Genomic DNA, 21762 nt, shown 5'->3' with positions numbered 1-21762 from the left:
GTTAGAAGTGTGTCTCACTCAACCGAAAGCTTTTTATCTACCTTATATATGTGGGGGCAAGGAAAGAATATTGCTTCACTATCCCACTACCAAACGAACATTCTTTTATACTCAAATGGTGTTCATCCATTGAAGGGGAAAAGAAAATTAATATTTTTCTCTTTCTCTTTCCACCATCTTGGAGTCTGTAGAGGCCTGCTGGGAACAGGACTCCTATATCGCCAAATAATGTCTGGAAGGCTGTAGTCCAAGGCCATTTTGCTGGCTATAAGCAGGGTCTCCGGAACCAGAAGGAGCACACAGTTCTTCTTAAAAAGTCAAAGGTGTTTATGCTCAAGATGAAACTGAATTCTATCTAGGCAAGAGACGTGCTTACATGTACACAGCAAAGAACAACACAGTGACTCTTCATGGCAAACCAAACAAAACCAGAGCAATCTGGGGAAAAGTAACTTGTGCTCATGGAAACAATGGCGTGGTTCGTGCCAAATTCCCGAGCAACCTTCCTGCTAAAGCCATTGGCTGCAGAATCCATGTGATGCTGTACCCCTCAAGGATTTAAATTTAATGAAAAGTAAATAAATAAAGGTGTTAAAAAAGAGAGAAAATTAATATTTATTGTTTACCAAGAGATTCATGAAAATTAATTTTTATCGAGTGTGTACCAACCATTTCCTGGGAGAGAGAAATAAAGTCAATTAGCCAGGCTGGCAGGTCATATAGACTGAGGCCAAAGCCATGGTTTGGTTTGGGTTGGCAACATGCTGGCTAATAAGCAATTGGTGAGAGTCGGGCATCAAAGAGAAATGAGCTGAAACATTGAGCATTAAGCTTTGCTCTAGAGAGCAGAGACTACTTTTAATACTTTATGAGAAATGAGACAAGCAGAAAAATGCAGAGATGAGCCACCATGCAACTCAGGAAACACAAAGAAAGCTCTGCCAAGTTGCATTTCCTGCGATTGAGGTCCTAGAAGTTCCTTGGTATCCTCACATAAATTCAACTTTACTTGAGTTAGCTTGGGGAGATTTCTATTCCTTTTCATTGGTTTCTGTGACAAATAGCATCAGTTCTTAACAACTTTGCTGGTAATTCTACCCATGGCATGGGATATGGGTTTATTGAATATGCTACCTTTTCACCAAAAAAAAAAAAAAAAAAGTATAAGTCATTCTAGAACCAGATAAATCTTTCCATTTAAGTACATTCTCAGTCACTTTCCTTGGGTTCTGTACAACTAATCTAATTTCCTATAGTTTCCAAATGCAAAAATAATAGTGAATGAAGCTGAAGAGTTAAATACCTACCTGTTACTTTTAGCCATTCTGACTGGTGTACGGTGGTATCTCGTTGTGGTTTTTGATTTGTATTTCCCTGATGACAAGTGGTGATGAACATTTTTTCATGTGTCTGGGAAACAAACTGAGGGTTGCTGGAGGGAAGGTGGGTGGGGGGATGGGGCAACTGGGTGATGGGCATCAAGGAGGGACGAGATGAGCACTAGGTGTTATATGCAACTGAGGCATTATTGAACTCTACATCTTGGGCACATCTGCTGGCTAATTGAATTTAAATAAAAAAATAACTACCTGTTTCCACTTTGGAGCTGTTACAAATAGTACTGCTAAAAATATTTTTTGATGTGTCTATGGCGGACATATACAACCATTTCTGCTCAGTTCATACCAAGAGAGGACATGCTGGGTCCCTGGAGATACATGCTTTCAGCTACATCCCTCGGAACAATGGAAAGTGATGAAACCAGTCCCTTTAGTGGACAGAAGACAGATTGTTAACTTCATAAGATTTTGTTGGATTCTTTTTTTTTTTATTATTTTATTTATTGATTTGACAGAGAGAGAGAGCAGCAGAGGGAGAGGGAGAAACAGACTCCCCACGAAGCAGGGAGTCCGACTCAGGACTCAATCCCAGGACCCTTGGATCATGACCTGAGCCAAAGGCAGATGCTTAACCCACTGAGCCACCTTTTTGTCAGATTCTTGAGAGAGGCCTATGATTACCTAAAGACGGGACTTAGGCTGAGGCAGAAAAGATATAACTTTTTAATTTTTAACCTGTAAAACAAATTCACCAGAAGAAGAGGTTCAGTAACGCCAGAACTCAGCTCTGCTTGGGACAACCTAAGCCTCATTCCCCTTCACTATACGTCATGACATCCAAATTCACTATAAATATGTCTGTTATATTTCCTTTTTCTGCTTGGAAAATTTAGAGCTGGGTGGTTGGCTCCTCATGTCCCTTTCATTGCTTGATTTAGTGTTATGCATTGCTCTGGAGAGCAGAGACTACTTTTCATAATTTATACCTTTCCTGAGCTTTTGGGGTCGAAGATCGCAAGCTAAGAGTTGGCAACAGAGCACTAGAAATCCCATCTCTATTAGGACTGCTGTGGAGTTCTGGAGAATTTGTGCTTTCTCTTGGGTTGTATTTTTGTCCTGGGTTATATTTTAAAGTCCAAAGGCGCATTAGGCAGGATAAATCGTTCACTGAGTATCTCTAGAGACACCAACTTTTTTTTTTCATTTGAATGTTTTTCCTTCTGTATAGTATTCATTCCGCCTTAAAAGACATAGAGCAGCTGCCCAAGAGAACACAGGCCACTGATTTTTTTTATAGTAATTTTTTATTATGTTATGTTTGTCACCATACAGTATATCCTTACTCTAATGTAGTGTTCCATGATTCATTAGTTGCGTATAACACCCAGTGCACCATGCAACATGTGCCCTCCTTACTACCCATCACCAGTCTATCCCAATCCCCCACCCCCCTCTCCTCTGAAGCCCCCAGTTTGTTTCCCACTGATTTTCAATAACTCTGAAAAACAAGTAGAGTAAGCATTTTTCTTCCTATTCCACCAGGGGGAAACCTGAGACTCAAAGAAATTATGTAATTTTTCCCTGGTCACAGGACTAGTTTATAGGAGAAATGGAATTAGAAGTTAGGACACCTTGGGGCGCCTGGGTGGCACAGCGGTTAAGCGTCTGCCTTCGACCCAGGGCATGATCCCGGTGTTGTGGGATCGAGCCCCACATCAGGCTCCTCTGCTATGAGCCTGCTTCTTCCTCTCCCACTCCCCCTGCTTGTGTTCCCTCTCTCGCTGGCTGTCTCTATCTCTGTCAAATAAATAAATAAAATCTTAAAAAAAAAAAAAAGAAGTTAGGACACCTTTCTTTGTGCACTAAACCACCATGAAATGCCCCCAAATGGCATTCAAGCATGCTAGGTCCAGATTATCTCACCAAGCTATGTCATTGGATGTAGCCATTTTGTCTAAATCAACTCTATTTATTTCACAATATTTGTTAAGTTCTAACCATTCGCCAAGTACTGAGACCTATTTAAATAATTGGTGAATATGGGTCAAACCATCAAACTGGTCATGTTCCTAGACACAGTGATGTTCTATGTCTCCTACTGGCCCCCTTCACATGGATGATAGTTACCTGTCTGGATAAGGCGGAGTCCTATCTTACGAATCACCGACATTTGCCTCAACAGTGTTTTAGACAAATGTTCCTTGAAAGCCCTTTAGGTAAGTTGCCTTCGAAAGTCCTCTGGCAATGACACATTCGAGACCGACTTTCTCAATAAGTGCTGCTTGCTCCGTTCTTCCTCCCACCATTTCTGTTCCTTTTCTTGAGCACCAGTTAAAGCAGAGGCAGGATAGGACCACCTTTGACGATGTGTGTTCTAGAATCACATTATGTTTGACAAGAGGCTCACTTGACATCTGCCATCTCAGATGGACAGTGGAATGATGAGCAGAGCTACCCAAGCAATTTCAGCTGTATTGTCCTTTTGTACAAGCTAAGTGTCCCTGTGATACCACCCCACTGTGTCCAAACTCTTCCCGGAAATTTAGGCCACTTTTAGTTTTTCTGTCTACACTAGTCTAGTCAGATGTCTTAGTTAACATTCCTCAGCTGTAAGTATCAGAGGCCAAACACAAGAATGAACGTGATGAACATTCATTGGCTCCTTTCCCAGCATGCACTTCCCTCCTGCTTCTTTGGCAATAGTTCCAAGTTTCTACGTGGGGATCTGTATGGATCTGGGGGCTGTGACTCCAGCTCTATTCTAGGGGTGGGACACGTGACCTAGACTCATCCAATCAACATAGGCTATCTCACTTCCTACACACCCAACCTCCCTCCCATCACAGTGATTGGTGCAGAGATGGACATGTGACCTATGGCAGTCTAATTAGCTTGACTCATGGGACTTGAGTGGGAAATTTGGATCTCTTTCCTTTTGGATGAAAGAAAGCAGGTAGCTCTGAAGGCTGTGGCAACCATTTTGACTTCATCATAGAGAAGGAATGAAAAAAGCCAGATCCTTGGGGCTCTCATAGACCCACTTGATGAAGTCTCACTTGAAAACAGATTTCTCTGTCTTTTCAGTAATATAAACCAAGAAAATCTCTCTCTTTCCCTTCCCACCTGCCCCCGCACACCCCATCTTTCCTCACCATCTTTCTCTTTCTCTCCTTCTTTCCCTCCCCTGTCCGCTATGTCCCTGCTCCTTCCCCTCATTTTTTGTTCTCTTCTCTCCCTTCCTCTCTCCTTTTACTCTCCAGACCATGTTTACCGACGATACAGCCAAATACAGTTCTCCAAAATTACCGATATTTCCTAGATTCAGCTCAGGTCAAGTGAACAGGCAAGACTGAATTAGAATGTCTTGCACCCACATTACATTTAGAGAAGTCAGGGATTTGATTGGCTCAATCCACAGTAGCCCTGAGAGAAGAATAAGACAGAGGCAGAAGGAAATACAAATCCCACCATTGATCCACCACAGTAGTAACATGAGGGAAGCTGAACAAAACTCAGGCCAAATTTGTACCCTAATAAACTGGCTGAGTCAAGGACCCCAAGATCAAAATGAAGTGAAGGTGATGACATATTTTTTTTAAGTGGAAGATAAGTTGTCAGCAGATAAATTCTCCAATTACCTGGTTTTTCTTCAACAAAAATCAGATGAAAATATGTCCTTTTGAAGAATTGTATGCGGTGCAAGATTTCATCAAGTAAACTAAAGTCAATTCCTAGAAGCCTTTTGAAAAGAAAATACTAAAATTCCTGGGGTGCCTGGGTGGCACAGTGGTTAAGTGTCTGCCTTCGGCTCAGGGCGTGATCCCGGCGTTACGGGATCGAGCCCCACATCAGGCTCCTCCACTATGAGCCTGCTTCTTCCTCTCCCACTCCCCCTGCTTGTGTTCCCTCTCTCGCTGGCTGTCTCTATCTCTGTCAAATAAATAAATAAAATCTCTTTTAAAAAAAAAGAAAATAGTAAAATTCCTACGACCACAAGAGATGAAAGATGAATGGCAGGAAGCAAATGGTAAAAAGAAGAAATAAAGAGCAGCATTTGTATTTAGGGACTTCTGTTCAGATAAATTGCTAAAAATGATTACCCATTGATTTAGGAAAGATCTGGTTTTTAAAGTTATAATTCTTTCACAAATAAAGTGCTTTGAATTTCTTTCACTCTGGCACACACAGAAACTTCTGGTTCAGGATTGCATTATGATTACCCCCTTGTGGTGGCAGACACAGTTCAGGAATGTTCTGTGCTTAGCTGAGCTCATTGTTCCTGTTCAGAAATATTTCCGATTCTTATTCAAGTTTCTCGGGGACAGGAGAGTTTTGCACTTCAGAACATTTAATTCAGCTTTGTTTTCCAAAGATATTCTTAATGATCAGATTTTTCCCCCATGCATTTTGAAAGATATTTTAAAATTTTGCATCAGTTAGGATTATGTCAAGTTGACAGAGATTCAACCCAATCTAGTTCAAGCACAAAAGAGAATTTATTCACGGATCTGAGAAGTCTAAGCGTGGGTATGCTTCAAGCATGAAATTGTATTTTAAGTCATCAATAGACATTAATGGCCAACAAGATTTTAGGCATTCTAATAAATGTACAGCCATGTTCATAACAGCACTACTCACACTAGCCAAAAGATGCAAACGGGCCAAAGATCTATCAACAGATGAATGGATAAACAAAATGTCTTTGTGTATACAATGGAATATTATTTAGCCATAAAAGAATGAAGTACTGATACATACCACAATATTCATGAACATCGAAAACATTATGCCAAATTAAGTAAGCCAGACACAAAAGGACAAATATTGACCGATTTCATTTATATGAAATATCCACAATGGTCTAATTTATAAAGACAGGGCACAGCTTGACAAAGGCTGGGAAAAGGAAAAGACTGGAAATAACTGCTTAATGGGTATGGGGTTTCTTTTTGGGGTGATGAAACGTATTGAACTAGATAGAGGTGGTGGTGGCACAACATTGTCAAAGTACTAAATGCCACTGAATTATTCATTTTAAAATGGTTAGTTTTGGGGCGCCTGGATGGCTCAGTCGGTTAAGTGTCTGCCTTCGGCTCAGGTCGTGATCCCAGGGCCCTGGGATGGAGCCCAACATCGGGCTCCCTGCTCAGCAGGGAACCTGCTTCTTCGTCTCCCTCTGCCCCCCACTCCACTTGTGCCCTTTCTCTCTCTCAAATAAATAAATAAATTCTTTAAAAAAAATAAAATGGTTAGTTTTATGCTATGTGAATCTCACTTCAATAAAAATGAAGAGTAAAAGAATAATTTTTAAAAAAGATTTTAAGTGTTCTGCCCTTAAAAAGTAGGTTTTTAATAATTAAGAAATACTGCCTATTGTGATTGTAATGATAGTAATGCTCTTATGGTTGGTTTATCTCTTTTTTTATTTTTAATTTTGAAATAATTTTAGACCTAGAGTAAGGTTTTAAGAATAGTATGAAGAACTTCCACCCTTCACCCATATTTGCCAATTGTTAAAATTTTACTGCATGTCTACTGCAGAGAGTGAAGCGGTTACCAGGAGCTGGGGATGGAGAAATAGGGAGATGTTAGTCAAAGGATACAAACCTCTGGTTATAAGAAGTTCTGGGAATCTAACGTACAGCATGGTGATTAGAGTTCATAATTTTGTATTACATACTTGAAAGTTCCTAAGAGAGTAGATACTAAGTGTTCTCACCACAGGAAAGAAATGGTCACTATGGGAAGAGATAGAGGTATGAGCCAGGAGGTGTTAGCTAACGCTACGATGTAATCATTTTGCAATATGTAAGTGTATCAAACCAACATGTTGTACCCCTTAACTTAGGCAATGTTTTATGTCAATTATATCTCAATAAAGCTGTAAAAAATAAAATGAAAAATGTTAAGGTTTTCACCGCATTTGCTTATTTTCCCTCTCTCCATTATCTACTTACCTGCCTAGTATGCTAGGATGTGTGTATATTTATATATATAAATATTTGTATATTTATACATACGAATTATTTATATAAAATAATTATATAAATAATTATTTTATTTTAAGGAGGTCTGCAACTCTGATATTCTATAAATAATGCTAGAAATTAGGGTAGAGGAGCAAGTAGGTCTGAGGACATCCATAAAGCAACAGCAGGGTCTGGTTAAGTGAACCCTAGGTGCTGTGGTTTTGGGTAAGAGCAGTGGAATGGGGGGAGGGGGGAGAAGATTGCGGGGAGAGAGGAAGTTCCTGGCCATCTGCAACAACTTTGCAAGTGATGGGTCACTGCCAAGATGAGTGCCAGGGACCACCAGCACAGGAAACAGAGGATGTGATGGCGCCAGTCCAGCTCCCTAAGTAGAGAGACCTGCTAATCAAGCCATCAGCCCCATCTGCCCACATTTCTGATTCTTCTTTGGATTGTGTTTGCCGTCCTTTGCTTTTGAAGATGACACCACCAGTAATGCGCCCCAGCTGGGAGAACAGGTGCCACTGATAAGACCAGCAGAGCCCAGCGGTCTTCCCACGCTAGGACCATCTGGCGATTCCCCTTTGTTGGGCTCTGGTTGCCACTCACAGTCTTGTGTTAGGTGCGCTTAGTTGGTAGACTGTGGATTGGCTTATTAAGAGGCATCTCATTTCTTGTCCTCCCATGTGTGAGAGCCTCTTTAAGCCACAGCAAATACTTTTTCATCCAACATACTTCTGTGGGACTCTCAGTTGTCATGTGGGAGTATATTCCAGCTTCATGCACACTAATGCTGTTTATATCACTGATTCTATAAACACACACATGCTTTCCGCTGTGTTTAAAGCAAGACAGCATGTTTAGAGGTCCTTTATCCCTTTATCTGCAGAATCTATTGAAAAGGACATTTTTGGAGAGTCATCTTTAAAATACACACAACTGTGTGGAGAATAAAATGAAGAGCTTAATGACACTGGTTCACCGTCAGAGTGGTTATCACAGCTTTTATGCTTGTAAATATACATTGATGGCTGGAGTTTAAACCACTTCAACCAACGAAAATTCAGCCACGTCCTGAACACAGGCAAATCATACAGAGAGATTGGAGTTTACCAGGCATCGGAAAGGTGTCATTTTCTTCATGTTGACTCCCTCAGAAGCAGACTCTGAGTGCCAGTAGTCTATATGGGACAGGATCCCAAGAAGCACTAATGAGGGAGTAGGGAAGGGACACAGGGAAGGGAAGGAAACCCATAAAGGGCAAGTTGGTTGATAGGTAAAGGTACTGCAGACAGCTAAAGCTTAATTCTACTGGAGTTCTTTTGGAGACAGTACAGAACAATCACTTTAGAGCGCTCCCCTGAGGCCTGGGGGCCTGGGGTATTCATATACTAGTTCTTACTTGAGGGTTGCTCAGGGACCTGTCTGACTGCCAACAGAGTGCGGCAGAACCTGGTCTTGCTAAGAGGCCTTCAAACAAAGAGATTGAAATGCTGGCGGCTGGAATTTAAGTGATAGAAATGCTTGAGGGAATGTGATGGTATCCACTACCTGCGAGATAGGCGGGGTTTATAGTTTTACCATTTTGCTACTTGGAAACAAGTTTAGAGACATTCCATGACTTTCCCAAGTTCACGTGGTGTTTCAGGGTTCTTCTAATTACAAATTCTTTTATTGACAACCCAACTCAAACAGGCACAAACAAAATAGAGACTACATGAATTCACATGACAAAAAAGCTCAGGGGTAGGTCTTCAGGCTCAGCTGGCTCCAGAAACTCAAATCATGACATTAACACCAGAGTCTGGCCATTCTCTTCTGTGTATATTTATTCATTAAATATTAATCTCCAGAAACTAAACCAAATAAGTAGCTGACAGGACACCTTATAAACAACACGACTCTACCGAGAAAATAAATTGCCTATGGACAAAGTATAAGGACATTTAAAATAATTAAATATTAGTAAGTAAATAATAATAGCATAAGAAGAGTGTATATATGTCTACAAGTTGGGGAACTTTGACAAGCTTAGAAATTGGAATGAATCTATGCAAAAAGCAGCCAATTAAAAAAAAAAAAACAGTGTGTTTTATTTCCTACCCAAGTTTCATCTGAGATCTTACGACTCTAGTGCCCTCTCTGGTATTTCGGCAACGGCTCAGCGATTCAAATTCACAGGATTTTAAATCTTTAAAAAAAAAAGGGGGGGGGGGGCGCCTGGGTGGCACAGCGGTTAAGTGTCTGCCTCCGGCTCAGGGTGTGATCCCAGCATTATGGGATCGAGCCCCACATCAGGCTCCTCTGCTATGAGCCTGCTTCTTCCTCTCCCACTCCCCTGCTTGTGTTCCCTCTCTCGCTGGCTGTCTCTATCTCTGTCGAATAAATAAAAAAAATCTTTAAAAAAAAATCAAAGGATTTTAAGTGGTGCCTTTGTATGTGGGTGGTGTGTCATACCCTCTATCTTGGATTGTGGTTATCTGTTTTCCGCGGATCCCATGGCTATTTCAGTATGCTTTTACCATACATTCCCTGTTTATCCATCCCAGACAGTATGGTCCTCACCCTGTCCCAAGACACTAATGTCAGGATCCACAAAATAGGGCCTAGGCTAGTAGGACTCAGCGGGTAACTGGAGGGTGTTTGTTGGTGGTGAGTCTAACAGAGCCTGGCTAGAGAGGCAGGTCCTGGGAAACCTGTGATCATTAGTACAAGTTGTCAAGTTAGACCTTGGGAAAACGGGAGGAGGGGCCATCAGGGCATCAGGAAATAGGGAACCTAGGAGGATAACTGAAACAAGAATGAGATGAAGGAGTGTCCTGCAGGTTGGGTTCCCTGGAAGGAACTTTGAGCCTCTGAGATGGAATTTGGTCTGCAGGACACTGGGGAGTGTGCTTGGGATCCAGGCCTGAGGAAAGTAGGAGAAAGAAGCAGAAGTGGACAGAGGGGAAAATTTAGCTGCAATGTGGAGCTAACAGACTCCATCAATTCATGAGAAGCTCCGAAGACAGAATGGGTCTTCAGAGTTGCCCTGAGTCAAGCTGAGATGGCCAGGCCTTTGCATTCCAGCATTGATTAGTCATTGGATGCGAGCGCCCCCAGAAGGAGGTGATCTTGGATGAATCAGCTTCCTGCAGCCAAGGCAATCCTTGAGGCATGAATGACTCAAAAATATATCTTCTGAAATTCAGATCTCTGCACGTAACTGCCAACTTGACACCTCTTTCCCATTTCAAATCAAGTTAAGAGATGGAGAGCCAGGAATGGGAATGCAGAGCAAGATGATGATGGTGACTGCAGAAAAGTCGTAGAAGACAGAGGTCAGGGCACCAAAGCTTGTGTTGACTCCTTTCATAGTTTCCCAAAGGTTGATCATTATCCTAGGAATGGTTCTGTGAGAATGGACCCCAGATCTTTGAACACTCCTGTGATCTCTACTCTTCCACCCAACATTCCCCTCACTGATGCACTCCTCACATTTCACAGTTCGTGAATATTTTCTCCTTTTGCTTTGAAAGTTGATCTTCCTCTTTTATTACTAGTTCAGTGTTTGTGAAAAGACCTTTAGGAATTAATATAAGACCAATGTAATTTAAAAATCTCAGAGCCAAAAGACTTTGGAAGAAAGGTCCCAGGGCTTTATTTTTTTTTTTTTTAATTTTTTATTTTTTTTAGGTCCCAGGCCTTTAAAGCATAAATGGCAGCCAACAGCTTCAGCCATTGAGATTTTCTTGGGCAGGGAAACCCTGGAATACAGGAATGAGACTTCCTCCCTGTCTCCTTCTTTTGTCTGCAAGTTGTTCCATAGGTCAAATACTGAAATGGAGGAGACTTCAAATTTGATCCCCAAGACTATGATTTATCTCCAAAAATTTAGAGGAAGGAAAAACAAAGAGAAAAACTTCAGAAGAATGAAACTGTACATTTGTGGTGTTGGAAAGAGTATGGGATTAGAAGCCAAGAGATTTGGGTTTCTGGTCCCAGTTCTGCCACTGAAAGTAGCTGTGTGACCTTGAACAAAACACTCGTGTTTTCTTGGCCTGTTCCATAAAAAGAAGGGGTCTGGGAATGGTTATCTGTAACCTTCCCCACTTCTTTTTCCTTTCTTTTTTAACTTGTAAAGCACTTTTATTCTTGGTTCCCTTTCCTTCTGTTTAGTTTACTCAGTGGAGCTGGGTTGTTTCCTGTCCCTGGATGAAAACTCTCGGCAGCCAGAATGACTTTTCTGATAACTCATAAGTAATACAGTTTCCCAGTCTAACTTTCCTTTTAAGGCAAAGATTCTATTATTTGCATAATTGTGAGCAACAATAGCACACGTTGCAGAACTGTGTTGAAGTCAGCAATATGCTTCCATATATAGTAATTCAGTTGGGCCTCACAAATATTAATGGGCTTACGAGGTAGGCTAGGCAGATAGTAATAGTTTTCCCATTTTGCTACTTGGAAAAGAAATTTGGAGACATTTAGTTACATACTCTATCAAGGTTCTTTTGGTTGCAAGTTCTTCCTGAAAAACCAGTTCAAACTGGTCCTATCAAAAATGAGAGCTTATTGGCTCATGCGATTGCAAAGTCCAAAGTTAGGTCTTCAGGTTAAGCTGGATCCAGGAGCTCAAACTATAACATTAGCATCTTATTTCTTCTCTGTAATCTGATCATTCTTTTCTGTGCATATTTTTCATTAAATTAAAAAATATTTCTTGAATACCTGGTATGTGTTAATCATTGAAGGCACCAAGAGTATAATGAACAAAATATTATATTTAGAACAGTGACTAGCACACAGCTATGTTCGATAAATATGTAAATATAGAATTTACATTCTTACATTCATGGAAATATTGGTTGAACTTAAATTCTATGAAAAAAGAGGGCACACGCAAACAAATAATGTGTGTGTGTCAGATGGTGATAAAGACTATGAAGATAACTAAATCAGGAAAAAGTAAGAGAGTTGTGGTCAAAAAGTAGTCTATGATAAGGTAATTTGAAGACATTTTAATTATTATTATTATTATTTTAGAAAATCAGTTTTCTATTCACCACACTGAACAGGAGAAAGAGAAAAGACAGATAGGAAGGAAGGAAGGAAGGAAGGAAGGAAGGAAGGAAGGAAGAAAGGAAGGGAGAAAGAAAGATGGAAAACCACCAATTTAATCCACTTCACAGATAGAAAGCCTGAGAACCAAGCACTGAACAGAACTAGACCAAGGTCTTACAGAAAGTTAGTGTAGCTGAGATTTGAACACCAATTCTCAAATTCCCAGCTCCACTTAGGGCTCTTTTCACAGTACTCCAATTCCTTCTGTCCACAAGGCAGTTCTGGCATAAAGGGAGAGGGGAACTCAAACTCTTTGTCAAGGAGAACAGACCAAAGAGCTAAATCAGAAGTACAATGTGGCAGTTGAGACCACGAGTAGATGCCATCTTCCAGAAAAACCCAAGCCAGAACGGCAGCATCTAGTCTGTGTGAAGGTCCAGCCAAGACCTAAGCAGGGAACATGTGTGCAGGTGTCAGAAGGCAAGGATATAAATCCCCAGTTATCGAGATGGAGTCCATCCCCACTGGCATGCCCTCCTCTGGGCCATTTTATGGTTGTTGCAAATCAACCTGGAGCCATCTGCCTTCTGACACTCCTGGGTTCCCAAAGGTCTTTCTCCATGGGCTCAAATATCAGCTTCTGCTCAGATCAGAGACTCTTCCAGAGGTTTATGGCACATCTGGCATCTACTTAAAGGGAAGTCCTATCCCCTGTGGACAGATTCTTCTTTCTCTCAAGAGCTCAGGCACTTCTTTTTCATTCAGACAATAATTCATCCCCTTCCTTAATCAACAGAGTTGGGTTTTTTTGTTTTTGTTTTTGTTTGTTTTTAATGTGTACCAAACACCTTGCCAAACCCCAGGGAGATACTAACAGGTGACAACTCTCAACCTGAGAAACTACTGTTTCATTCAGCAGCTGAGGTGGGTAAAGGGGAGGCAGCATCTCTCCTTGAAACCAAGAAGGTCCTGAGGCCAACCTTCTGAAGGTCACAAGCCACATGTGTTGTGAAGAAAGCTCCTTCATCACATATCACTGCCATTTCATTTCATCTCCTCAATGTTGCCACAGGGTAGATCCCATGATCCTACGTCCTGACGAAAGAACGAGGATCCAGAAGGGGGATCATATGCTGCTTTGTTTATGCTGAGAACCCTCTGGGGTGGCGGTTCTAACACTCTCTGCTTGTTCAGCCCATTTTTACGCACAGCACAGCTTGCTGCCTGGGTGGCAGGCACCAGCAGCCCCAGCCGTGAGGAGTGCAGGCCGAGCACCAAGATGCCCTGCAACAGCCTCCAACTCAGGGCAGCCTGAAGGTGTCCCCTGGGCTCCGTAGCCAGAGGCCCCATCTCCACCAGGGTTTCCCGCAATTGGTCGGTAGAGTTTTGTGCCAAGAGAGGGAATGAAGGAAGAAAGACAAAGAGGCGAGGGAGAAAGAGAGACAGAGAGACAGAGAGAGACAGACAGACAGAGAAGGACATGGAAGGAAGGAAGATGAAGACATTTTTAGTATGGAAATTTCAAACACTCAAAAGGAGAGAAACTAGAATGATTCATTACCATTTCACCCATTTAGTGAACATTTTTCTAATCATGTTTCACCTATTTCCCTTCTATCATCACACACACACACACACACACACACACACACACACACACAAAATCACATTCACACATAGCAAGCCAAACCAAGACATCATACCATTCTATCCATAGGGTACACAGTTATGACAGATGAGAACATTTTTAGCATAATCTACAATGCTGTTATTGCACTTAACAGAATTAATAATAAAATCTTTAGTATCAGAGAGTGCCCATTGATAAGGCGATATACGAAGGAGGTGAGGGAGGAAGTCATCAGCTATCTGGGGGAAGAGCTTGGCAAACAGCGAGCTGGAGGTCCCAAGGCTCCCCAGTGGGACCTGCTTGTCATGTTTAAGGAACAACATGGCAGCCAGTGTGGCTGGAGCAAAGGGAGCAAGGGGGTGAGTGGGAGAAGAGACATCAGAGGTTAATTGGGAGTTGGACCCAGGAGACCATCAAACAAAGTAAAGACTTTATTGACTGAGACAAGAGATTTCAACGAGATGACAAAGGAGGTTTCAAGCAGCTGGGGTGACCCAGTCAGATTTTTGGTTGAAAGGATCACTGACTGTTTTGTGGAGAATGAACTCTAGGTATCAATTTAGGAGAGATAAAACTTTAAGACAGTATTTCAATAATCCAAGCAAGAGATAACAACAGATTGGAGCAGGCTAGTGGAGGCAATGAGAAGTGTTTGGATTTTGGAATTCTTTGAGGGTAGAGCAGAAAGGGTTTCCTGATGGATCAGATGCGTGATGTAGAGAAAGAGAGAAATCAAGGATGACTCCGTGATTTCTAATTTAAGAAATTGGGTCAGTGGTGGAGCCATTTATGGGATAGAGAAGACCCTGGGAGAAGCGTATATGGGATTTGTGGTTACCAAGGGTTGTTTTGGGACATGCAGAGTTGCAATGCCTATTCAACATTTAAATGGAGATGTCAGGCAATCCACTGGATACACCCAACCGGTCATTAAGATAGGGGCCAGGCTGGAACTTGCAGTGTGTGTTGTGTTAGTTCAATATACTCTTCAGTTTTGTTGCTTAGATCCTCACAAACCCAATTTCAGTAGAAGAGAAAATGCTTATTTTCTGGTCGTCGAAATAGAATACTGTGATTTATCTTGGTTACCTTAATCATTGTCAATCACTGCGGCCAGGGGGAAAGGAAATTCTGGTTGGCCAGGCCTGTGTCCTAAATTCCCCTATTGAGTGAGGGTGGGCCCAGCACATGGACTGAGCGTGGGAAAGGTTGAATCTTCAGAAAACTATGACCAGATGCTTAGAAGGATCTGGTGGGAGGTAGAAACCATGAAAAATAAGTAGTAGATCTGGGGCTCAAAACAGGACACCCACACTTTTGTAACAAAATTTTAACAGAAAAAAAAAAAACAACACACAAAATAAGTTAACAGGTGACACTAAGAGAAGAACGAAATCATCCAAGCAAAACAACCAAATGCTGAAATGATGGTGCCTAATTCCCTGTTTTAGGGCTCCATTGTTGGAAGCTTAAAGTTAAACAATTGTCAGTTCTTTCCTGCCACTGTTTTTGTGATCTATTGCATTGTAACTAACCACTCCACAATTTAGTGGCTTAAAACAAGAAACATTTTATCTTCATGGTTCTATAGGTTAATTGACCTCAGCTGGGCAGTTCTCTTGGTTTTGCTTGGGCTACAGTCAGATGGTGGGTGAGGCTGGAGTCTATTATCCAGAGATTCACCTGGGATGCTGGGGAGTCTCTTTCCCTTTCCATGTGGTCACAAGGCCTCTCCTGTTCACATGGCCCCTCCACATGTTCTCTTCAGCGAGGCAGCCAGACGTCTTAAATGCCAACTCAAGGCTCCCAAAGGTAAGTGTTCCAAGAAGAAGTAAGTAGAAATTGCCAGTCCTCTTAAAGACCAGGCCTGCAGTGTTATTTCTTTTGGTTCTTTGCCTGACACAGCCAGGCCAGCCTAAATTCAATGTGGGAGTGAGGAGTGGGCCAACACAAGGGCACAGGTAACAGGAGGGCTTCGCTGAGGGTCTTGGAAACCCGAAGTGCATCATGTGAAACCTAGGATTTTTGCTAAGTCCGGTCTTGCCCTGAATGTGACCACAGAACACTAGTCTCACAAACTGTTCATGAAAGAAAAAGTATTGCCGTGTCATAATTTTGAGAACGCTGTGTACAGTAAATAATATTAGATTATCATTGTATCCACTAAAAATTATGGACACTAGAAAAACCCATGTGACATTGTTTCATCTAGAGTCTTATGCTAGATTACTCCAAAAAGGAGAGTGTAAAACAAGGTTTATGTACAAGTAATTTTTTAAAGTGATCTTGAGGAACAGGAAGAATGGAAGAGAGAAAGAAAAACAAAGCCGCTCCAAGGGTACGCTATTGAGTTGACGACCACCATGGGCGATGGGGGCTCCATATAAATAGAGTTCTGCTGATAAGCCATGTTAAATGCACCTCGGAATTTTCTACCTGATAGAGGGGAAAAGGCACTTTCATTCATGGGCTCCATCCTACCTTTGGGGAAGTTTCCCTGTAGGTGTTGTCTCCTTCACATGTGTGTCTAGGGTTACACATGCATCAGAAGCTCTCAGCAGGTTCCCTGCAGCCATCCCAGCCTGCAGTGATGAAGAAGCCGTGGCGAAGAGAACAAGAGAAACGTGGTATACCCTAGGTGAGGTACCTACATAGGGCAGGGTTGGCACAGCCGTGGCTAGGGTGAAACAGTGGGCCAAAAAGATGTGAGTTGAGGCAGAAGCTATGCTTCATGTAGGTAACATTACTCAAACTTGTTTGCCTGAGGGTCCCATTTTCCCAATGTCAACTGCCATTATCCCATATTGCCAACGTTGTACAGAATATCCTTGTGAAAGCATAGGTCTAAATCGAGACTGAAGATCACGCTTTTGTTTTGGAGGATTGAGATTGTATCAAGTATCCTTTCTGACCACACTGGTATGAAACTAGAAATTAATGATGTGAATAAAACTAGAAAATTCACAAATATTTGGAGATTAAGTAACATGCTACTGAATAAGCAGTGAGTCAAAGAAGAAATCAAAAGAAATTTTTTTGAAAAGATCACAGATGTTATACCAAAACAAAGAAACCGCCATTTCTCCATTATCATGCCTGATTTTTTACGGACTGCGTTCCTGCTGACATCCTGGTTGACTCCCTCTTAGCATTGATTGAGCTTCTACTGGAACACGCCTGCCCCGGATCTCCTTTCCCCCATAATACACACACTCAGCTGCACTTCTACCACCAGGGATTCCAGCTTGTGGTGGACTTACGTTAATCGCCTACAGCGCACCCATTTCTCCTAAAAACACCCCACATGTGAACTGGGTGACAGTGGTCCTACTCTTAGCTCAAGAGGTGAGCTATGACGATTTAAGGGAATTGGTAAATTTCACATTTGAGCCCTAGTGATTGGGTTAGAGACGACACTCAGTGTTTTCTGAATGTGAATGAGAGAGCATGTCCCCCCCACCTCATTTGTTATTGGTAGCCACCTTGTGACAGAAAGAGCCACCCTGGGATAGGGCCAACACTGTGGGAAGGAGAGTTAAAATAGAGACACCCTGGAGGGACTGGATCAGCCCTTTCCTGAAGTTCAGCTTGCCTCCTTAGTTGCATATGGCAATAATTCTTCTCCCTGGCTCAAACCAGTTTGAGTTGTTTGTAACTGATTACACTCGGCTTGAATGCTTCTTCGAAAAAGATGACCAAATTTGAGACTGAACCATATAACCATTCTATGAGATTAATTGCATGAGGCCTTATTTTTCAGGATGTCCTAAACTGTAGAAGAACAGTAAAACCCCAATACCCTTCCAGAATTTTGGTAGGAGGAGTATGAAAGGGAAAGGTTATTCTTTAAAAGTAGATTTCCCAATTTGAGGGACATTCTACAAAATAACTGGCCCAAATAACTGACTCTTCAAAGGGTCAAGGTCATGAAAGATGAAAAAAGATTGAGTAACTGTCCCAAATTAAAGGAGGCCGAGGAGACACGACAACTGAATACATGTGATCCTGGATTGCATCCTGGAGCAGAAAAAGGAGATTAGTAGGGCAATTGGAAAAAATTGAACAAAGTCTGTAGATTGGTTACTAGTATTGAACCAATGTTAACTTTCTGAGTTTGATAATTGATCTATGGTTATAGAAGTCAACATTCGGGGAAGCTGGATGAAGTCTATAACAAGCATCTTTGTAGTATTTTTGCATTGTTTTCAAAAGTTGAAAATTATTTCAAAATGAAAAATTTTTTAAATTTTTAAATAAAAAAAATAAATAACAGCTTTGGAGTGGCCCTTTATTAATGCATTGATTAGAGTTTGCCTTGCAGTGAGAGTTCATGGACACAGAGTGGGTATGGAGCTACAAAAGGGCCCTAGAGATTCATGCATTTGCGAGACTCGGAATTCGCAGTTCTACCCTGGAAGACGCCAAGCTGAAGGCAAGTCTATTTCTTTTATGATGTCTTGTTAAGGGTCTCTAAACTCGTCTTAGAAGAATGTAAGAAAATGTTTGGTTTGAGAGTAAGACAGATGTCAATCCAGAAAATTTTCAAAGCAGGCGCTTGTTCAACTAAGACTCTCAGTCTCCAATTCGAGAGCAAAACGATTTGACAGAGAAAGGCAGAGGAGGCTCATCTGAGTGGGTTGATTTGGCACTTGTGAGCGAGTTGGAAGCCAACATCTAGAATGCATGAGCCTGGAAAATAGATTTGGTGGAAAAAGAGGATGATTCACTCACCAATAATAATAGTGATAAACACTGCTGACAAGGAACTTTTAATTAGCAAATGGAAAATAAGCCTAAGACACATATGCTGAGCCCCTTAGAAGTGAGGTCAGAACAAATTCTTTTCAAAAACAGAAACATTTGTAGTAGCTCCTGGCCCTGGAATCAATTGACCTTGGGTATTTTGTTTTGTTGTTGTTGTTGTTGTTTTCAATGTAGGAAATAATGCTCTCTCTTTCCGAGGAAATCTAATTACTTTCCCACTGAGTTAACACAGAGATTATTCTGAACTGCATCAGAAAATCACTGTATGATGTGTTTTTTTTCTTTCGCCAAGTAAAAGGAGTATCTTGTTTTATTTTTCAGGATCATTAACTATGATTCTGATTCATATTCTGCAGTTGGAAAAGGAGGCCAGGACCCAGTTCTGGGAAGTGGGCTCGATCAAAAGCCTGAATTTGGAAACGTGTTTGGAGGACTTCCTGTCCTAGAATGAGGCACTGACCGAGTGGAGGGAACGCTATCCACGGGGCATTCAAGTCCTGTGCATGATGCCTCTACTTGAATTTCTGCCTCAGAGGTGGGCCATCCTATGTTAGGTAGAATCATCTCTGATTTTACTGTTTTCTATTGCCTGACAGCAAATGCCCTATAATCTCCTTTTCTCTTCCCCGCGTTCTCTTCCTTCGTCCTTTCTCTTCTCCTTGTCTCTTTACTTCTCAGGTCCACTACCACAGACTTCTTCACCATCATCCATGGTTTCATTTTGCCTGATTCTAGGGAAAAAGATATTGGGAACAGGAAAAAAAAGAAGTGATAACTGGTAAGTGTTCAAAGTCTTCCTCCCATTGAGGCTTTTTGGACCCCCAACTCCAATTGGGGGTCCCATCCAGAGTTTGGTGTAACTATACAAAAACATTATCGTTTGTATCATTCCTTCGAGGGCAAGTGCTGATCTCCATCCCGTTCTCCTCCTTGCGTAAGTCAAAGCCCCACTTCCTAAGTTCCTTGATCTTTCTTTTACACCTGGAGGGCCTTGGGTATAATTGCATTATTGTTCCCAATGCTTCACTGCGATAATCATTTCACAATATACATACGTCAACTCATTATACTGCACACCTTAAACTCCCTCAGTGCAAGGGGGAATGAAGCATGAGAGACTATAGACTCTGAGAAACAAACTGAGGGCTTCAGAGGGGAGGGGGTGGGGGAATGGGATAGGCTGGTGATGGGTAGTAAGGAGGGCACGTATTGCATGGTGCACTGGGTGTTATACGCAACTAATGAATCATCGAACTTTACATCAGAAACCAGGGAGGTACTATATGGTGACTAACATAATATAATAAAAAAAAAATTAAAAAAAAAAAAGAAGTTGACAGCGAAAGGAAAAAAAAACTTCCCCAGTGCTGTATGTAAAAAGAAATTCAGAATTCAAAGCCTTGGAGTGTTGACTTATCCTCTGGGAGCTTCAATTTCCTCACAAAAGAATGGGCACAAGAAATTGAATCCGAACATGTTGGGTTTTTTTTAATGTTTTTTTATTACATTATGTTAGTCACCATACGGTACATCCCTGGTTTCTGATCCGAACATGTTTTTAAACCCCTAACAACTCTACAGAGGGAAGCTGCTGTTGTTACGTCCTGGATATATGTTTCTGTACCCATCTCTGCAATGAGAAAGAAAAGAAAACACGTTACGGACAGATTGATTGCTAGTGGCCGTCTCTGGCAAGGGATGAACATTGCAAGAAGAACAAAAAAAAAAAAAGAAAATACAAGACTCAGGCTTCTTGAGGTTTTTGGCTTGGCCCCCAGCTAATCACAATTCCAAATGCTGGCTGGCAAAACAACACCATCGCATTTAGTTAGGCTCTTTTGCGACATTACGGAACATGCATAGGAAAGAATGGACGTACTAAGGGTGTGACGCACCTGGGACCCCCAAGAATGTTGCAGAAGCCCAGCCAGGAGGGGCCTGGGAGGCGTTCTGATCAAGTAAACGGAGTGATGGTGTGAACCAAGTGTTTCTACTTGGCTGGACCTCAGAAAAATGGCCCAGCTAGTATGGATGTGAAGGTAGTGTGCCTGCAAACGTAGACTTATCCTGAGTGACTTCTCTTTGGAAGCATTGCCAGGTTCTTGGTAAGTCCTATAGCCTCAGACAGAGATGGGCTATGTTAGCTGTTTCTGTCTTCGGCTGCGTCTTTCCAAAATAAACCCTCCTGTGTAACTGCCTTAATGAATGAATTTGTTGCTGCACACTAATGGATGGACTCCTATTTAGAGTCAACAACCCCCTTCCCAATAAACCAGTGGTTCCCAAAGTGAGATCCCCAAACCAGCAGCTTCGACATTGCCGGAGAACTTAGAAATGCCAAATTTCAGGTTCCATCCCGGATCTATTGAATCAGAAGCTCTGGGGGCAGGGCCCAGCAGTGTGGGCTTCACAGGCCCTCTAGGGGATTCTCATTCACACTAGAGCTTGGGAACCACTGCCCTGTGTGGTCTCCCTTGGCCTCTTCAAGAACATAGCTCCAACAGTTCTTCCCTCTGCTCGACATCATCAGTTTCTCCTTCTTTATCATCCCCAACAGCACGAGTATTCACGCTGTTTTCTTATTGTAAAACATTCTCTTGACCTCACTCCTCTTGCTATACCTTTGTTCTTAGCTTCATTTTAGTTTTGATAAACAAAACTCTTCAAAGGAACTGTTTTCCTCCCTTTAAACTCACTCATATTATGCTTTGCATGAAACTGCTCGAGTCAAAGCTAACCAATGATTTCCACGCTGGTACCTAACGGGCAATTAGCAGTCTGGGTCTTACTTGGTCACTCCTTCTTCCTGAGAACGCTTCCTTACTTGGCTTTCAGCTCCCCAGTCTCTACTGCGTTTCCTCTGTTTAAAAAAATCAAGGGACCCCTAGGTGGTTCAGTAAGCTAAGCATCTGCCTTCAGCTCAGGTCATGATCCCAGGGTCCTGGGATCGAGTCCTGCATCAGGCTCCTTGCTTACTGGGGAGCTGGCTTCTCCCTCTGCCTGCCACTCTCCGTGC

The 21762-nt window shown here is 42.0% G+C and overlaps 1 pseudogene; it reads left to right on the top strand.

The window, feature by feature from the left end:
- The first annotated feature begins 228 nt into the window (after positions 1 to 228).
- Positions 229 to 587, top strand: LOC130543912 (60S ribosomal protein L35a-like; annotated as a pseudogene).
- Positions 588 to 21762: the final 21175 nt, after the last annotated feature.

Source organism: Ursus arctos, unplaced genomic scaffold (genome assembly GCF_023065955.2).
Source record: "Ursus arctos isolate Adak ecotype North America unplaced genomic scaffold, UrsArc2.0 scaffold_16, whole genome shotgun sequence".
Lineage (NCBI taxonomy): Eukaryota > Metazoa > Chordata > Mammalia > Carnivora > Ursidae > Ursus > Ursus arctos.
Note: the sequence above shows the minus strand (reverse complement) of the source record. Positions and strands in the feature narration are given on the sequence as shown.